The sequence below is a fragment of the Oryctolagus cuniculus genome, chromosome 11 (assembly GCF_051225735.1).
Source record: "Oryctolagus cuniculus isolate XC-2025 breed Fujian yellow rabbit chromosome 11, ASM5122573v1, whole genome shotgun sequence".
In the NCBI taxonomy this organism is placed as follows: domain Eukaryota; kingdom Metazoa; phylum Chordata; class Mammalia; order Lagomorpha; family Leporidae; genus Oryctolagus; species Oryctolagus cuniculus.
Window position 1 is genome coordinate 92,817,486 of NC_142877.1, and position 16,934 is coordinate 92,834,419.

Sequence of the window (16,934 nt, forward strand, 5' to 3'; positions counted from 1 at the left end):
CTGAAGAGCTGGAGCCAGGTATGAAATTCAGGTCCTCCAGTATGGAGTGTGGCTGACTTAGCATCTTAATTACTAGGCTAACCACCCTACCGGTGATGTTTTCTGATGATTAATCTAGAATTATTTTGTCAGAGGCACTGGATTGGAAAGCGATTGGAATTGAGTGGAAAGTGACATATTATACTTGTCATAAATTGTGTATTTTCAATGGGTAGAGATAGATGGAAACATATATTAGAAATGTTATGGAGGCAGAATTAGCATAAAATAAATGATTTGAGAGAAGGTAAATAAATACAGAGATTCGGAGCATAAGAGAACCTGAAGATGATTGTAAAATTGAAAGAACCTTAGGACACAGCATTAGGAGCAAGTTCATGAGCAGGGTAATGTACCCCTTTCGGACTCATTGAAGTTAAGATGGTGAGATCCAGGTGGGTGCTCTCAAAGGGTGGTTAGGGCTAGGGATTGTTATTTGGAAATCACCTGCACAGGGTTATAGGGTTATAGTTAAAGCTGTTGGGATATATAAAATTACCTTAGGAGGACCATAGAGCAAGGGCAAGTACAGACTGTTGGGAACCTCTTAAATTTCCTACAGGGAGGAAGAAGGTCTGAGAAAGAGAGGGAGGGCAGGAAGGCAGAAGAACCCTGAAGGAGCAGGGTTCGTGTAGCCTATGAGGACAAGGAGTCTAGAGGACAGCAGTTTCAAATCCCTAGGAGAGCTGGAAGAGAACAGCAGGTAAGCGCTGTGGACTTGGCCCCAGGACGTCAGTGCTGATCATCACAAGAACAATTTCAGGGAAGTTGTATGGGGTAACCCAATTATAATATTGTGAGGAATATTGGTGAATGGAATGAACATGGCTTCTCTGAAGAATTTTGTGAATTAAAGAAATTAAAGAATAAGATAATTAAATAATTTAAGCTGGAGGAATAGCAAAAGATGAAAAGTTTGCTTACATTTTAAAAAATTATATAAAGGGAACAATTTCATATATTTCATATATATAGTTTTAAGACCATAATGATACTTCCCATCATACCCTCCCTGCCTGGTTTCTACCCACCCTCCTCCTTCTTTTCTTACTTTTCTTTTAATTTAACAATAATTCAATTTTCTTCATAGTCACAGGCTTAACTTTGCACTAAATAAAGAATTCAACAGTAGTGAGTAAAGTTTTCTTTGAAAGTAGAACATTTTCTTTGTAAGTAGGACCTATGTTTTGAGATCTGTAGGTATTTTTCATACTTTGGTTTTATTATTTAGCTAGATTAATTTTGGTGAATTCATGAGGTGAAATTGTAGTAGATGCATTTAAAGCTGTACTGAACCTACACTCTTCCAAATTGTTGTAGAGAAATAGCATAATTGCATTTTTAAATACCCAAACTAGCTGTGGAATGGTGGATTATACCCTCCAGTAAAGTTCATGCCACCTTGCTAAAGACAGTAAATTCAAGCAGTATTTTACACTTCATGTTCTGTGTGGGTGCAAACTGATGAAATCTTTACTTAATATATACTAAATCAATCTTCTGTATATAAAGATAATTGAAAATGAATCTTGATGTGAATGGAATGGGAGAGGGAGCGGGAGATGGGAGGGGTGCGGGTGGGAGGGAAGTTATGGGGGGGAAAAGCCATTGTAATCCATAAACTGTACTTTGGAAAATTATATTTACTAAATAAAAGTTTAAAAAAAATTTTTTGAAGGTGAGAAAGGGAGAGAGGGAGAAAGAATAATTTCATCTGCTTGTTCACTCCTCAAATGCCAAAAGCTGGAGCCAAAGCCAGGATTTGAGAACACAGTCCAGAACTTTCACGTGGCTGGCAAGAATCTAATTACTTGAGCCCATCGCCTGCCTCTCAAGGTCTGTATTAACATAAAGCAGGAGTCAGGAACTAGAGCCAGGAGCTGAACTCAGGTACTCTGATTGGGGACATGTTTCAACTGTCAAGCTAACTGCTCTCCCCAGGTGGTATGCATTGACCGGATGCAAAAATACCCATACTGAGCTCTTGCTAGTGGTAGTGGAAATATGAATAAAGAATCTATAGTTTTACATTGGTATTCTACATTGTCAGTCTCACTAGACCACTATAAATGGTCCCATAGTTACATAGATTTCCAATTCTGGTTTAATCACATGAGAATTACTTACTCCTATTTCTGGTTGGAAGTGGAAGCAAAGTTCCCTAAAGCTGGTAGAATATATATAATTGTGAAAAGTGTGATTATGCACATGCCACACAAATACATATACATGTATATGTGTATACATCTAGACTACCAATGAGTGCCTACAAGGTTGCAGGCAGAAATATGTTGATTTTATAATTATTTGCATAGCCTACAAAGTAGAGAAGTCATTTTGCTTTTGTAAATGCTGAAATAGGAATTTGAGCAGTTAAATACATTGTCTAAGGTCACCCAGCTAGTGAAGGATGGCAGACGGGGTCCAAAGCCAGCTGTGCCTTGCACTCTCTGCTTTTTGGATATATGAATGGGTGACAAATACAGGAGTGATGTGTATTTTTTAAAGGTTAGGAGGGAGCTATTACTGGAAATTGTGTCTTGCAATCCATTGAATTCATGAAGTGACCTAGTTCATCTTTTATGGGACTTGTTGCAAAAAGTTGGAGTTGGAAGAGAACTTTTTGTGGGGAGCAATCCGGACTAGACTAAGTTAATCGAATTAGGACTTATTCTATGCATCTGCTCTCCCACAATATGGCGCTGGGAGAGAAGTAAACAGCTTCCGCACAGCTGCCTCCAGTTCAACCAATTAACTGTAGGACTTGCTCCTGATTGGAGAGCAGCGTACTCGGCGTGTGGGCAGCCGAGTTGGGATTGGCGGAGGAGGACTATAAAGGAGGAGAGAGACGGCATGCACCAGGAACATCTATGGGGAACATCTAAGGGAACCCGTGCAGCCCCCGAGAGAGCCGGCCGGCGGTGTGCCGCTCCCCTGCGGAAGTGGGGAATGCGGCCAGGGGGAACTGCCCTTCCACGGAGGTGGAAGGGATAGTAGCCAACCCGGGAAGAACCAGCAGCAAACCCGGGGAGGGCCGAGCAGACGAAAGAACAGCGCAGAGTCCTGTGTCGTTCCTCCATGAAGAGGGGGAGCGACATAATGGTGCCGTGACTCGGATATGAAGCCTAGGCAGGGTTTAGTGTCGTTCCCCCATGAAGACGGGGAGCGACACTTTTGAAACTTCATTTCTGGAAACTGAGGCTAGGTATTTGCTCAAAGTCACCTAGCCTATTCTCGGTTGTCATCTTAGCCATGATTACAACCAAATATTCTGTGTCTCAAGTATTCTATCTACTACCCTAGACTACATTAAAAAGGATGAAGGCAGGAGAATCTGTGGGTTACTCAGTGATTCTCTTCCATCACTTACTGGCCTTGTTAGCACTCTGGCCAGAATCCTCTTGAAATCGGTGCCTACTTTAAACTCCTGTGCATCTTGTTATGATAAAAACCTTTTTTATTTTTGCAGAGTTCTGCCCATTATGGTTTTGACTGATATTTCATTTTTTGTTTTCAAGCTCAGATACAAAGGCTCTAAGGTGTGTGATATAAAAGCAGTTGTTAAAATAAACAATGATGGCATGTCAAAATGATTTATATTGGCAATTTAATTGGAAATGTTTCCATTAACATAAAACACTGCTTGTTGCAGGCTTTATGTTGCTATTAGAGGAAACCTCTACACATTATTATCAGCATCATACAAATGATGTTTGCAACTGCACTTTTAAAAATAGTGATATTTTATTTTATTAACATAGCACCGTGGTGATAATCTTTGTTAGTTTATGTTTATCTATAATAAAGTCTTAAAGTCTCTCAAAGTAGTTTTAGCTTCTCCCAAAAACTGGCACTGGCTTGCTATTATATAAAGCACTATTGCTCCTTCCATTGTGGCCAAACTTTCGAAATAGCTCCTGCAGAGATAAAACACCACCTGGGATATTTCCCCCGTAAAGCAGGACAGTAATTGTAACAGGCTTGGTGCTTTTGTGAGTTTATTTTAAACATTCCTAAAAAAGTTGGGTTTGTAATTTTCCTTCAGATTACAAGCTGACATTCTAGGGGGGAAAAAAAGTAGCAGGGAATGCAGCGCTTCTGTGTGGTGGCAGCTGATAATTACCATAGCGTGAGTGGGGCTCGATATAACCCAGGCATTTTCAGAAACATGGCTGATTACAGTGCTTTAAGAGTAAGTCAATTCGGGAATTTTGCTTTGTTAGGCAAATTGAACTGTCTTGCTTCACGGATCTCCTCTCACTTCCTTTGCCTTCCAACCCAGAACCTCCTTTATGTCTTCAGTTGCTAGGCTGTTCCCAAGAAGAGTTATGTGTAAAACTGAAAAATGAAATGTAGCCACTCTTCTAAAAGGAATGGTAGGAAATGGAGTCTCACTCTGGATTTACCTCTGGAAATAATAATAGTGTTTTGCATCATTTAAGATGTTTACCTGTGCCTTTTTTTTTTTTTTTTTTTTTTTTTGTCCAGAGAAAGTATAAGAATCATTCTGCGGCTAATGTTAAAATAAGAAAGTATCACACTAACTAGGCTTGGCCATGGGGTCTCCCTGGGAGTTTAGAGAAGAGATTTAATCTCAAGTGCGTGAGAAGTGAGAGGTAAGAGAAGGATGCTTCTTCGGGAACGGAAATTAAAGGCATTCCAAGCAATATATTTTCAACGCGGTTATTAAATACACAGAATTCACTTTATAAATTAATTTTAGAGTTTAGTTGCCCAGTTCTGAATGCACACATAGAAATAAATTGTGTGTGTGTGTGTGTATGTATGTATGTGAGAGAGGAGAGAAGAGGATAGGAGGGAGAAAGATGTGCACACAGACACAGATGTGTATATAAGTAGGACATTTTGGAGCACCTGAGATCTGGAAGTTAGTTGAAGATGCACTTTCACAAGAATGTAACAGCTTTTTCAATGAAGGTTTGTTTATTTAAGCATAGTACTTTATATAGCATAGGAGCTATGATTTGTTCCAAGTAAATACCCAGATTTAAGGATTTAGCTCAAGAAATACCCAGATCACTACCTCTGAAAATGACCATATATCTGCCATCAGGGGCGGATCTAGGTTTTGTGGAATTCAAGGCCCTTTTAAAGAAAAAACATACAAAACTGTGAATGTAAAATCAGATCAGCTGTCCTGGAAAGAGCTCTGAGTAGTGCTAAATCTGAAACCATTGGCTTCATGGTAGCTCAGCTCCTATGTGGGAAACACACCCACATCTGATCTCGTGTTCCTCCAGGGATCACTGTGGCATTTCAGGCACGTTTCTTTTTTTGTATCAGTTATTTCAACACCAATTATTTATCTCACCATGTCTGCCTTCATTAATTTCTGTCCTCTATCCTAACACACTCATGGAGATCTGACTATTTTGTGCCTTTGTCACTACTTCTGTGGTCCTACATCTCCAATAATATGGTTAATATTCATACAACACCAAGTCAGTATCGGGGCTGAATTGTGTTCCTCCTCCCTAATTCATAGGATGAGTACTGTGTAATGTGACTGTATTTGGAGATAGGGTCTTTTAAGAGGTGAGTAAATTAAAACGAGTTCATCAGGGTGGGCCCTAATCCAGTCTGACTGGTGTTCCTAAGAAGAGGAAAGAGGAGGAAATTTGGACACACAGAAGGGATGCATGCACCTGAAAGGATCATGTGAACAGGCAGCAAAGGTAGCTATCTGCTAGCCCAAACTGAAGACTTTGGAGGGAGAACACCCTCCTGGTACATTGATCTTGGATTTTCAGTTTCCCAAACGGTGAAGCAAATGCACTTCTATTGTATAAACCACTAACTCTCTTGTAGTTTGTTGTGGAAGTCCTAGCAAACTAATCCAGTTAGCTAGAATTTGTCAGAGTTTTACAAACCAACATCTTCCTCCCTTTAATATTTTGAACAACAGTACAGAAGCTAACCAAGTGTCTACAGGGATATCATATGTATTAAGTGAATGAAGGAAAAAATGCTTACATGCAATTACAATGGATTTGAATAAGGAGTATCTGAAGAAAAGGCATTCTTTTTTGGGACAGTGTTGATGGCAAGGAAAGGTTGTAGTGAGTAAATGTATGTTTTAATATGTCTTACTGATGATCAAATATATATACTTATTGAGTCCTTTTAATATGGAAATTTGAAGAAATAAGAGATGACTGCAGTTCTCCAGCTGTATCAGGGCTTCAAAATCATGGAATAAGTACGTTTCCTGCTAAAAGTATCCGAAGATAGAAATACACAAATCTATTTTTTAGCTGGTGATGTATAGTAGGCCATTCACCACAGACCTCACAGATTATTGTCTGAAATTGCAGTTTCTTTGCATATAAGAACTTTTATGGTCTGATCTTTTTTTTAATAGTTTTATTTAGGACCGATGCTGTGGCATTGCTGGTAAAGCCACCATCTGTGGTGCTGGCATTCCATATGGACATTGGTTTAAGTCCCAGCTGTTCCACTTCTGATCCAGCTGCCTGCTAATGTACCTGGCAAAATAGCAGAAGATGGCTCAAGTGCTTGGGCTCCTGCACCCACATGGGAGAAAGGAAGAAGCTCCTGGCTTCAGATTGGCCCAGCTCTGGCCACTGTGGCCATTTGGGGGAGTGAACCAGTGGATGGAAAATCTCTCTACCTCTGTCTCTGTCTCTGTCTCTCTTGCAGTCTGTCTCTGTAACTCTGCCTTTCAAATGGATAAATCTTTCAAAAATAGCTTTATTTGAGGTGGGAGATGAGAGCACAAGGGGAGAGAGAAAGAAGGGAACAGGAGAAAACACTTTCATCTGCTGGTTTATTTCCCAAATGGCTCAAAACCCAGGGTTGCACCAGGGCCAAAGTTGGGAGCCAGGAACCCAATCCAGTTCCCCAATATGAGTGACAGGAACACAATTACTTGAGTATCACTGATGCCTCCTAAGGTATATATTAGCAGGAAGCTGGAGTCAAGAGTGAGAGCCGGGACTCAAACACAGGTACTACAGTGTAGGGCACAGGCATCTTAATTGCTAGGCTAAATGCCAACTACCTGTGGTCAGATATTTAAGGAGAAACCCTTGCAAAACTGATTGAGTCAGCTCACAACACATAATTTGTGTCAGCAAGTTAATTTATGAATTTACAGTGAATCATAAATTACTGTCTTGTGAATAGAACAATTCAGGAGAACTAATCATGGTCCATGTGGCTGGTGAAAGAATATTAAGAGCAGAAAAAAATATTCTTAAAGGACAGATTGATTTAGTTTGATATGCCTTCTGATGGATTAATCTTCTGTTTCCTGGGATATTTCATTTGTATTTGGATGATTATTCATTCATCTGTTGTACAGTTCACTTGCCTAATAAATATTATTTACTGAGTCACTTCAAGGTGCCAAATATTGTGCTAGGCATTGGAAATACAGTGATGAACAATACAGACAGTATCCCTGCCTGCCTGGAACTTACACTTCGTCCCAGCTTAGCTAGAAAATTGCATGTACTTTTTGCATTGATTAACATTTCTCCTTCTTTGGATTCAGGAGTGCTGCTCTTTACTTTCTGTGGTGCTTAATTTACAAATGTTTATCAAAATGTTACCTACATCTAATGAAATCATTTTTGGAAGAATGGTTCAAATTTCCCATAAAAACTGAAGACATTCCAAATTGAAGTCTCTAGTGGCCTCTACTTTAAAATTCTAGGCATCTAAAGCAGATCAAAATGAAAGAAAAATGATTCTGTAAATTAAATATGCAAAAGAAACACCTAGTTGTTCAAGGCATAATTAGTCAAAGTGTAATAAGACATTGATATCTATATGTTTTTCTTCACATTTTTGGGATGAATCTTCTGGGTTAAGTCTTTAAAAATGAAGAAAAAATCTGATTTCTTGGGGTTTCTAAGTACTAATATTTGATCTTATACTTTCTGTTTATACCACACCAAGTGAAATTTTGACTTGCCTGTATTCTATACATGCACATCAAAGATCTCTATTTCTCTCCTCGTAACTTGTTTGCCTGTCTAGCATCTTGCTAGGATTAAATTGTCTAACCTTGATGGGTCACAATTATAGTGCTTGATGTTCACATATACACATAAAGCTATTGGCTGGTTTTTTATGTTAAAGGAAAGAAAAAAGTTTAATTTCAAGGAATCTTATATTTTCTGGGTTGATTCTGTAGATTTTTTTTTCCCACAAGGAGTGAGCTTGTAAAAGAACTGCTGGAGGTGGAAATGGATGAAGGTTAAGATCTCAAGAAGCAGCCCTTTATCTTAGCTTATCCCTCTCGGGAGCCATGACCCCAGTGAATTGGATGAAGTGGGCTGAATGGCATAATAGCCTGAAGGGTACAGAAATGAGACATCTGAAGAGACTTTCTTGTTTCAAGGATATACCTAACCTACTTTAAAAATATTCCTTTAATGAGGAGTTTAAAGGAAGTTCCTTCCTATCATGAGTTCATGGCTCCCTAGGTAGATCTTCCCTTTATCATTTTAGGTGACTTCAGATAGAATATTGTGATATTGTCTCCAAAAAGAATTTTCCCCTTTGGTTTGCAAATAAGTTAGATATTTTAAGCAGACCAATTCCCTTCTTTTAAGCACTACCTACTTATAATTTCTTATTAGAGGCTGAACTAACATTTAAAAATCCTACCATGATACCTATAAATACTGTTGGCAAAGCTTTTATGGCTACTGATGACACTATAAAAATATGCCTTCATTTTAAGAACTCTAGAGGATTTGTACATCTGCATAAGCTCTAGAGTTCCCTGCTTTGTGGGGGAAGAACTGATGGGGAAGATGAGATCATCGCCTACTTCCATCCTCGTTTAAATTTGTGGGAAGCCTGATTAGAAAGTACTTTTCCTCCCTGAAGGTCTGCTATACTTGGTTTTATTACCCTCATGCATTTATTAGACACACATTTGTCCTTATAAAGACATTTTAAAAATAATCATTGTTTAATCATATATGTATTTGGTACAGTATACCTTTCTTCATACATTTACAGGGATGATTGTTTTGTTTTGGCTCCAAGTTTTTCTATGCTGGTTAAATATAGATTGAATACATGCACATATAGAATCATTTCAAGGGCCTTTGCTGTCTCAGTTTTTAACTTTATTTTTTTATGGTTGGAAGAGGCTTGGCTCAGGGAGAGGAGGACCTGGTTTCTTCGGTTCATGCAGACTCCCTGCTAGCTGTGTGGTGTGACAATGACTAAGCCACCGGACTTCTCAAACCCTTAGTCTCCCTGACTGCAAAGTGAGAGTGTTGCACTGTTCTCCACCTTCTTGAAGCTCTTCCAACTCTCTGAATCTGTGACTTTCTTTGATTACCAAAATACACAATCTCACTCTGTATGTGATTTTATTTCTCCTTTAGTACAATTAAGCATTCCTGGATAGTGATAGCATCCTTGATAATGATTTTGCTGTATTCTTTTCTGAGATTCTTAGCATTTTCAAAAGATACAACTAGAATTTCAGATATTCCCTACATCTATGCTGAAAGCAAGCAGCCTGAAGGGAATCATCTTTGTCCCCTGCTAATTACTGAAGGAGTTGAATGAAATGTAAAAGAATGAACTCCACTCAGGTATAGTTTTATGGGAAATGGTTTATAGGGGCAGAAATTTCTTCAACATTTGGTCAGACTTAACCAACCTTTTTAGGATGGGGTGACGAGTAGAACATTTTGGCTTTAATTAATCTGTTTACTTCTATCTGGGCTTATAAACAATATTCAACATAAGGGGCCAATGCCATGGCTCACTTGGTTAATCCTCCACCTGTGGTGCCGGCATCCCATATGGTGCCAGGTTCTAGTCCCGGTTGCTCCTCTTCCACTCCAGCTCTCTTCTGTGGCCCAGGAGGGTAGTGGAGGATGGCCCAATTGCTTGGGCCCCTGTACCCACATGGGAGACCAGGAGGAGGCACCTGGCTCCTGATTTTGGATCGGCACAGTGCTGGCCATGGCAGCCATTTGGGGGGTGCACCATCGGAAGAAAGACCTTTCTCTCTGTCTCTCTCACTGTCTATAACTCTACCTGTCAAAAAAATTCAACATAAGATTATTTGAATATTATACTAATATTATTTCCTTATTTTTCACGTATTTTGCATTATTTCTAGGTACTCAGAATATATCAATTTAAAAGACAAATGAAAATTGCTGATTGAGATCTTATATTTTATTCAGGGAGTAGAGGATACTGACAATAGACAAAAATTAATATAGTATGTAACATAATAAATATAGTGTGATAAATGTAATGGGGAAAGATATAAAGAAAACAGGAAAGGGTTAAAGTATTAGGGTGCTAGAGGAGGAGGTTTATGGTTTTAAATAAGTTTTTCAGGTAGGTTGCATTGAGAAGATGGCATCTGAGCTTGAAATGAGGGAGTGAGCTGTGCGGATATTTAAAGGAAAAAGTGTTCTAATTGAAGGAACAGAAAAGCAAAGTGTCTACAGCTACACAGTGCGATGCCTGGAGTGCTGCAGTACATCAAGGTGGTTCGGATGACTACCCAGAAGGAACCAGGAGGAGGTGAAGGGTAACCCTGTTCGGCATTGTGCTGAACATGTCCCTTTGCTACCAGAAGCTTCTTTTCTTTGCCTGTAACTGCTTGCTCCTCTTGCCCCAGTAGGACTAGGAGTGGTATCTCTCCAGTATTGCCTGCCTCAGGGTTATTAGCACACTATCTATAACCGATTTTTTTCTTAACTCTCATCCTCACCTTTGTAGTTATTCCTTGCCATCATTTCAGTGTTTATGTTCCTCACCACCAAATGCATGTGTTGAAACTTTATCACCGATACAATAGTGTTAAAGGTGAGACCTTTAGTGTGTGATAATGTTGTGAACTTTGAGATGAGATTATGGCCCTTGTAAAAGAGGCTCCTTCTTTGTCTTTTCTTATATTTTTAAAGATTTATTTATTTTTAAAGAGTTACAGAGAGAGGGAGAGAGATATATTAGAAAGATATTTCTTCAGGTTCTAGTCCCTGTCAGGGCGCCGGATTCTGTCCCGGTTGCCCCTCTCCCAGGCCAGCTCTCTGCTGTGGCCTGGGAGTGCAGTGGAGGATGGCCCAAGTGCTTGGGCCCTGCACCCCATGGGAGACCAGGATAAGCACCTGACTCCTGACATCGGATCAGCACGCCAGCCGCGGCGGCCATTGGAGGGTGAACCAATGGCAAAGGAAGACCTTTCTCTCTGTCTCTCTCTCACTGTCCACTCTGCCTGTCAAAAAATAAAATAAATAAATATAAATAAATAAATAAAAAGAGAAAGAAAGAAAGAAAGATATTTCATCTGCTGACTCAACTCCCAAATGAGCTCAACAGCCAGGGCTGGGCCAGGCTGAAGCCAAGAGCCAGGAGCTACATCTGGGTGTACACGTGGGTGGCAGGGATTCAAGTATTTGGGCCATCTTCTGCTTCTCTTCTTGGCTATTAGCAAGGAGCTGAGTTGAAAGTTGGGCAACAGGGACATGAACTGACACTCCCTTGGATGCCACATCACAGGCGGTGGCCCTTGAAAGAGGTTCCTTCTACCACATGAAGATGCAGTAAGAAAACACATCTATGAAGCAGACATGGAGCCCTCACCAGACCCTGAATCTGCTTGTGTTTCATCTTGGACTTCCCAGCATCCAGGTATATAAGAAAAGAATTCCTTGTTTATAAACTACCTAGTTTTTGTAATTTAGTACAGCAGCTCCATTGGACTAAGGCAACCCCTTTATTAAACTCTCCTGGATTACCAGTTTAACTATATTGCCTATTTGCATTCTAGGCCCCTGACTGATAAAGGTGCTGTAGATGATTACAAGAATGTTGGCATTTATTCTGAATGAGGTGGGGAGGGACACAGAGGATTCTAAAAGGATTAGTCCAATTGTTGTATTGAAAATGGTCTGAAGGGGACAAGGCTGAAGCAAGGAGAGCAGTTAGGAAGCAATTGCTTTAATGTAGATGAGCCCCATCCCATTTCTCTGGCTGTATAGGTCACTTATTCAGAATTAGTGCCCAAGCATCTTCCAACCCCAACAAGAAGCAAATTTTACTATGGCCTAAGGTCCAGATTCCTGTAAGAAGCAATATTATTTGTGATTCTCTTGCAGCAAATCTTGTACATTACTAGTAGGATAATTAGGTGGTTATAAATAGAACTTGTAAAACTGAATTAAGTGCCTATCACTTGTTAAATGCCATTCTTATGCTTTAAGAATATGGTATATATTTGAATATAATTCTCATTTCGCCAACAAATACTTTTTTTTTTTTTTTTGACAGGCAGAGTGGACAGTGAGAGAGAGAGAGAGACAGAGAGAAAGGTCTTCCTTTGCCGTTGGTTCACCCTCCAATGGCCGCCGTGGCCGGCGTGCTGCGGCTGGCGCACTGCGCTGATCCGATGGCAGGAGCCAGGTACTTCTCCTGGTCTCCCATGGGGTGCAGGGCCCAAGCACTTGGGCCATCCTCCACTGCACTCCCTGGCGCCAACAAATACTTTTGAATACTACTCTGTTTATTTTCTAGGCAAAATATTTTAAGGATGAGAAGGGTAGAATGGCAGGTGAGGAGATGGGCAGATATTCACCAAATATTACACATTTGCCTATCAATTGTCAAGCTGAGAGCTGAGATGGAAAGACACACAAGTGTTGAGGGGCTGTAATAAGGAGATCTCTTAGTCTGGAGGAATTCTGGCAAGGACTTCTCTGGGAAAGCAATATTTGAGTTTTACCATATGTAGAACCGTATTCCACCTAGAGTAGCAACAGCCACTTTTACGAAGAATAGGAGTTTCTTCACATGTGGTATGACCAGCATTCTTTTTGTAATTCTTCCACTTGGTTTGTTTGAATGCAGATGGGGATACTTTTACTAGTTCGACCAAAGGGATTGAGGTAAAATATACTCCATTTTCTCAGGGCTTGGCTGTAGCCTGGAGTTTAGATGTACATTAGGACCACTTTTATAGTCCATAGTTAGGGATGTGACTTATTTCCCTCAAGTAAACTGTGTTGGGTTGTAAGAGAAGTGGGTGGAATTTCCACATATTGAGTACAAGCCCTGTTCTAGGCACGGTTCCAGGACTTTAAGTGCATTTGCTCTTCTCTCTTTCCCTCACAGCCCACATCTAATCTAGTCTGTCAGCACTACCATGAAAAATACATTCCCAATATGACAACTCCTGTGTTCCCTCTTCAGTTAAATCTACCGTCATCTCAAACTTTGGCTTGTATAATAGTCTTCTAATTGGTCTTCCTGTTTCTACTCATGTGCCCCATAATCAGTTCTCCACATGGCAGGCAGAAAGAAGTTAAAAAGTGAGTCAGAGCACATCGACCTCCTATTCAAAGTTCTTGAGTAGTTTCCTTTCTTCCTGATGCGAACATGGAAAGCCCTTACATAGCTGCCAAGGTCCAGGATGATCTAGTCTTTGATTCTCTACCTTGTTTATATTACTTTTGAGTTATTTATTTATTCTAAAAGGATAGATAGGGATAGAGAGAAGGAGAGAGGTAGAAGGTGAGAGAGAGAAAGTTACCTATCCACTGGTTTATTCCTCAAATGCTGGTTGGGCCAGGAAGCAGCTAGGAGCCAGGGATCCCATCCAGGTTTCCCATTCGGGCAGTAGGGACCCAAGTACTTCAGCTATCACTTGTTGCCTCTTGTAATGTGTATTAGGAGGAAGCTGGAATTGGGAGCAGATCTGGGATGAGAATCTAGGCACCCTGATAATAGGATGCGAGTGTCCCAAGTGGCATCTTTAACCATTGCACCAAATATTACCCCCCCCCCCCCACTTATGATCTGGCCTATTGCTGTTCTCAGAGCACTGACTTGCCTCTGTCTGGCTGTACATGCCATTCACACATATTATTGCATAACTAGTTTTTTTGTGTGCAGGTTTATCTCTGAATCCTCAGGAAGCTTTACTAACCATCTAGTTCAAGATGCCAAGTTCTAGCCTTAGACCATCAGTCTTGCTTTCTAACCTGTTGCTTCATTTTCCTTTATAGCCCTTACCACAGTCAATGCAATGTGTGTTTGTTTACATATTTTCTAGAGAATTAACTCTAGAAGACACATTTTGTTGTTTTGTTCTTTTAGATCATTCTATATTTGTAAAACCTAGCATATAACCTGGAACATAACAGTCAGTATTCTACAACTATTTCTGGAACAGTTGGCTAGCTGATCTCCTTCAAAACTCTTCCTTTGAATCGGTTTCAAAGGCAAGTACCTGAATTCCAAAACCACAGCTTGTACAGTGTGTGTCCCTTGTCTCATGTACTTTGAACATAGTAACCCATTTAGTAAATAGTCCTTGAGCAGTAAATGAATATGAACAAGAACATTATACTTCATAAATTGTTGCTAAGAGGCACTACAAGAATATAAATAAGCACATGTTCTTCATAGTAGTTTGAATTTTATGTCTGCCACTTGCTCTATGAGATTCGCCAGATCATTTAATCTCTCTGAGCCTGGGTTTCTTTGATAAATTAGGCTATTAATAGGAGTAGTAGCCTCATGGGGAGGATTGTTATGAGGATTAAGTAAAATGAGGAATGGATTCAGCACAGGGTCTGTGCTTATTATCAATAAAATAATCCCCACCCTGGATTAAGTACCCCCTGGTTACTGGGCTTTCCTATGGCACAATTATTACCCTAGTCAATATTTTCTGTTTGTGTGTCTACTTCTTCCACTACGTTTTAAACCTTTGGAGGGCAAAACTTAACTTTATTAATCCTTAAATTCACAGAATCTGCACCTTGAAGGTCCTCAACAAATCTGTTTTGAATTGAATGGGGCAGAATTTGAGATGACAGCCCTTATTCCAGGATAAGGGTAGCATGATATTGATCAGTGCCAGTTTCAATGAGTCCTTAATATTGTTATGGGACAGGTACTAACCTACAGTCAATTTTGTGAAAATAATTGGCGACATCCATTCTAGACAAACTGTAAACACTAACTCTTGGTTATGAATGGGTAGGGGGAGAACTTTCCTTTTTCCTGACACTATTGGCTCTTGCCAAAGCTGGCTTCCTCAAGGTTCCAGTTGAATCTCTTTTGCCAGTTGCTAGGTAGAGAAAATTTTGTCATCTAAAATAGTGGAAGTTTCTATTCAATATATAAATAGTTGAGGAGTTTGTCTTACTGAAATGCGAAACAAGCAAATATCCCATTTTCTCCTGGGAGGGTGGACCAGGATTCAGTGTATGATGCTGTCATGTCATCTGTATCAAGGCCACTGTTCCTGAAGCTGCAAAGCTATAAGTTATTAATGTGAACATAAACAAAGGCTTAGGCTTACTGGAGAACAAGCATGATTCTGCAGAAGCCTTGCTCCCTGGCCAGGGGCCTAGGCCTACAAGGTCACTGTGTTAGAAGACCTCAGACTTCATGACCCTTTAGGGTTGAATACTAGGCAAGCACAAAACCAAACCAAAACAGAACAAACAAAAAAGATGCACTGAGCCACCCCCAGAAGCTCCCAAAAGATTTTATGCTCTCCTGGGGGACATGAGAAATTTCCATGTTTGCTTTTCAGAGGAAGCAGAGAAGATACATTTAGTCCCTGACCCTGTTTCTATCTTGCCTAGATATCAGGTGGGTTTATTCTGTGGTGGTGTTTGTTTTTTGTGTTTTTTTTATAATGGCTTTTGCTCATATATTCAGGTTGTTATTTTCTGCTTCCTTTAGTTAAAATGATGAGAGAAGAGGAATTTCTCAGGGTAATATTTAGCCTTTCATGCGTAATTATTATGATTGCGATTTAAAGGGGATATAATTTCAGAGGATGAATGAGAGCTTTTAGGTAGTTTTTCTCCTTTTTGGTCTTTGGGTTATAGGAGCACTGGAATCTCTACAGTGGCTAATTAAAAAATATGGATTTCAGAATTATATGTGTCTCCAAATTCCAGGTCTGTCTTGAGACCATACCCAGAATACCTGGCATCTCTGGGTTCTATAATTGAGGAAATTAAATCTTGGAAAGTTCTTACCAAATGACATAGCTTGCCCAAAGCATCAAGCCCCTGGACTACATAGAGTAGCTGTTTAAAAAATGCTAGTCTGTTTTCTGCTCCAACTTTTCTCAGGAACAATACTCTCTTTCTTATTACCAACTTATTTGAATACTAGTTATCTAAGTTTTCTGATTGCCCTTCAGGTTATATCTGTTGTTGTTCCTAGGATAGTGTTCAGACTTTTAGCATGGTTTAATTTTCCTGTATCCTGCTTGGCCACAGAAAACAGCTGTGGTGCTTGGGTAAGAATTCAGACTTTGGAACTTGATAACTTGAATTCAAATCCCAACCCTGCCACTGACTACCGTGTGATCTTGAGTTACCCAGTCTCTCTGTGGACCTGTAAAGTGATAATAATAATTGTGATTTCAGGGACTGTTAGGGAAAACAAAGTGAATTTTTCTCATGTAATGAGCTTATTCCAGCACATTGTAAACACTAACACTTTAAAAAATGAATATTAAGGGCAAAGGATATGGAAGAAGACAGGATGCTCTCTGATGAGAGGCATAATATGATTGAAAGCACTTTATTACCCTTCAAAAACTGACAAAACCAAAGGATTCACATCTCTATAAAAAGTAATATCACTGCAACTTTTCCTCCGTCTCCCCCTCCGTTGGCAGAGTGGGTGAGTTTAGTGACAGACTGTTTTGGAAGGAGCTAGAAATATCAGTTTGAGAAATGCTTGGCAACCACTTAAAAATGATTATCTGACTTTAGGAGAAAGGGAGAATACTGAGGTATTCCTCCCAGCCAAATTTAGAAATGTCATGGAGACACTGTGAATCATTTCTCAGAAGCTTTAAAAGCAGTTTTCCCATACCAAGTGTTGCC

At 39.8% G+C, this 16,934-nt stretch overlaps 1 long non-coding RNA gene across 4 annotated transcripts in view; it reads left to right on the forward strand.

Moving 5' to 3' along the window:
- The first annotated feature begins 532 nt into the window (after window positions 1-532).
- Window positions 533-16,934, forward strand: part of LOC149123564 (uncharacterized) — a 144,216-nt gene continuing 127,814 nt past the window's right edge. For 2 of the 4 annotated variants that reach the window (XR_016217162.1, XR_016217164.1), the window contains exon 1: window positions 533-742. This is a non-coding gene — a long non-coding RNA (uncharacterized LOC149123564). Of the gene's footprint in view, window positions 743-1,717; window positions 1,876-4,527; window positions 4,656-16,934 lie in introns of all 4 variants that reach the window. The other 2 variants (XR_016217163.1, XR_016217165.1) reach the window with 2 other exon arrangements.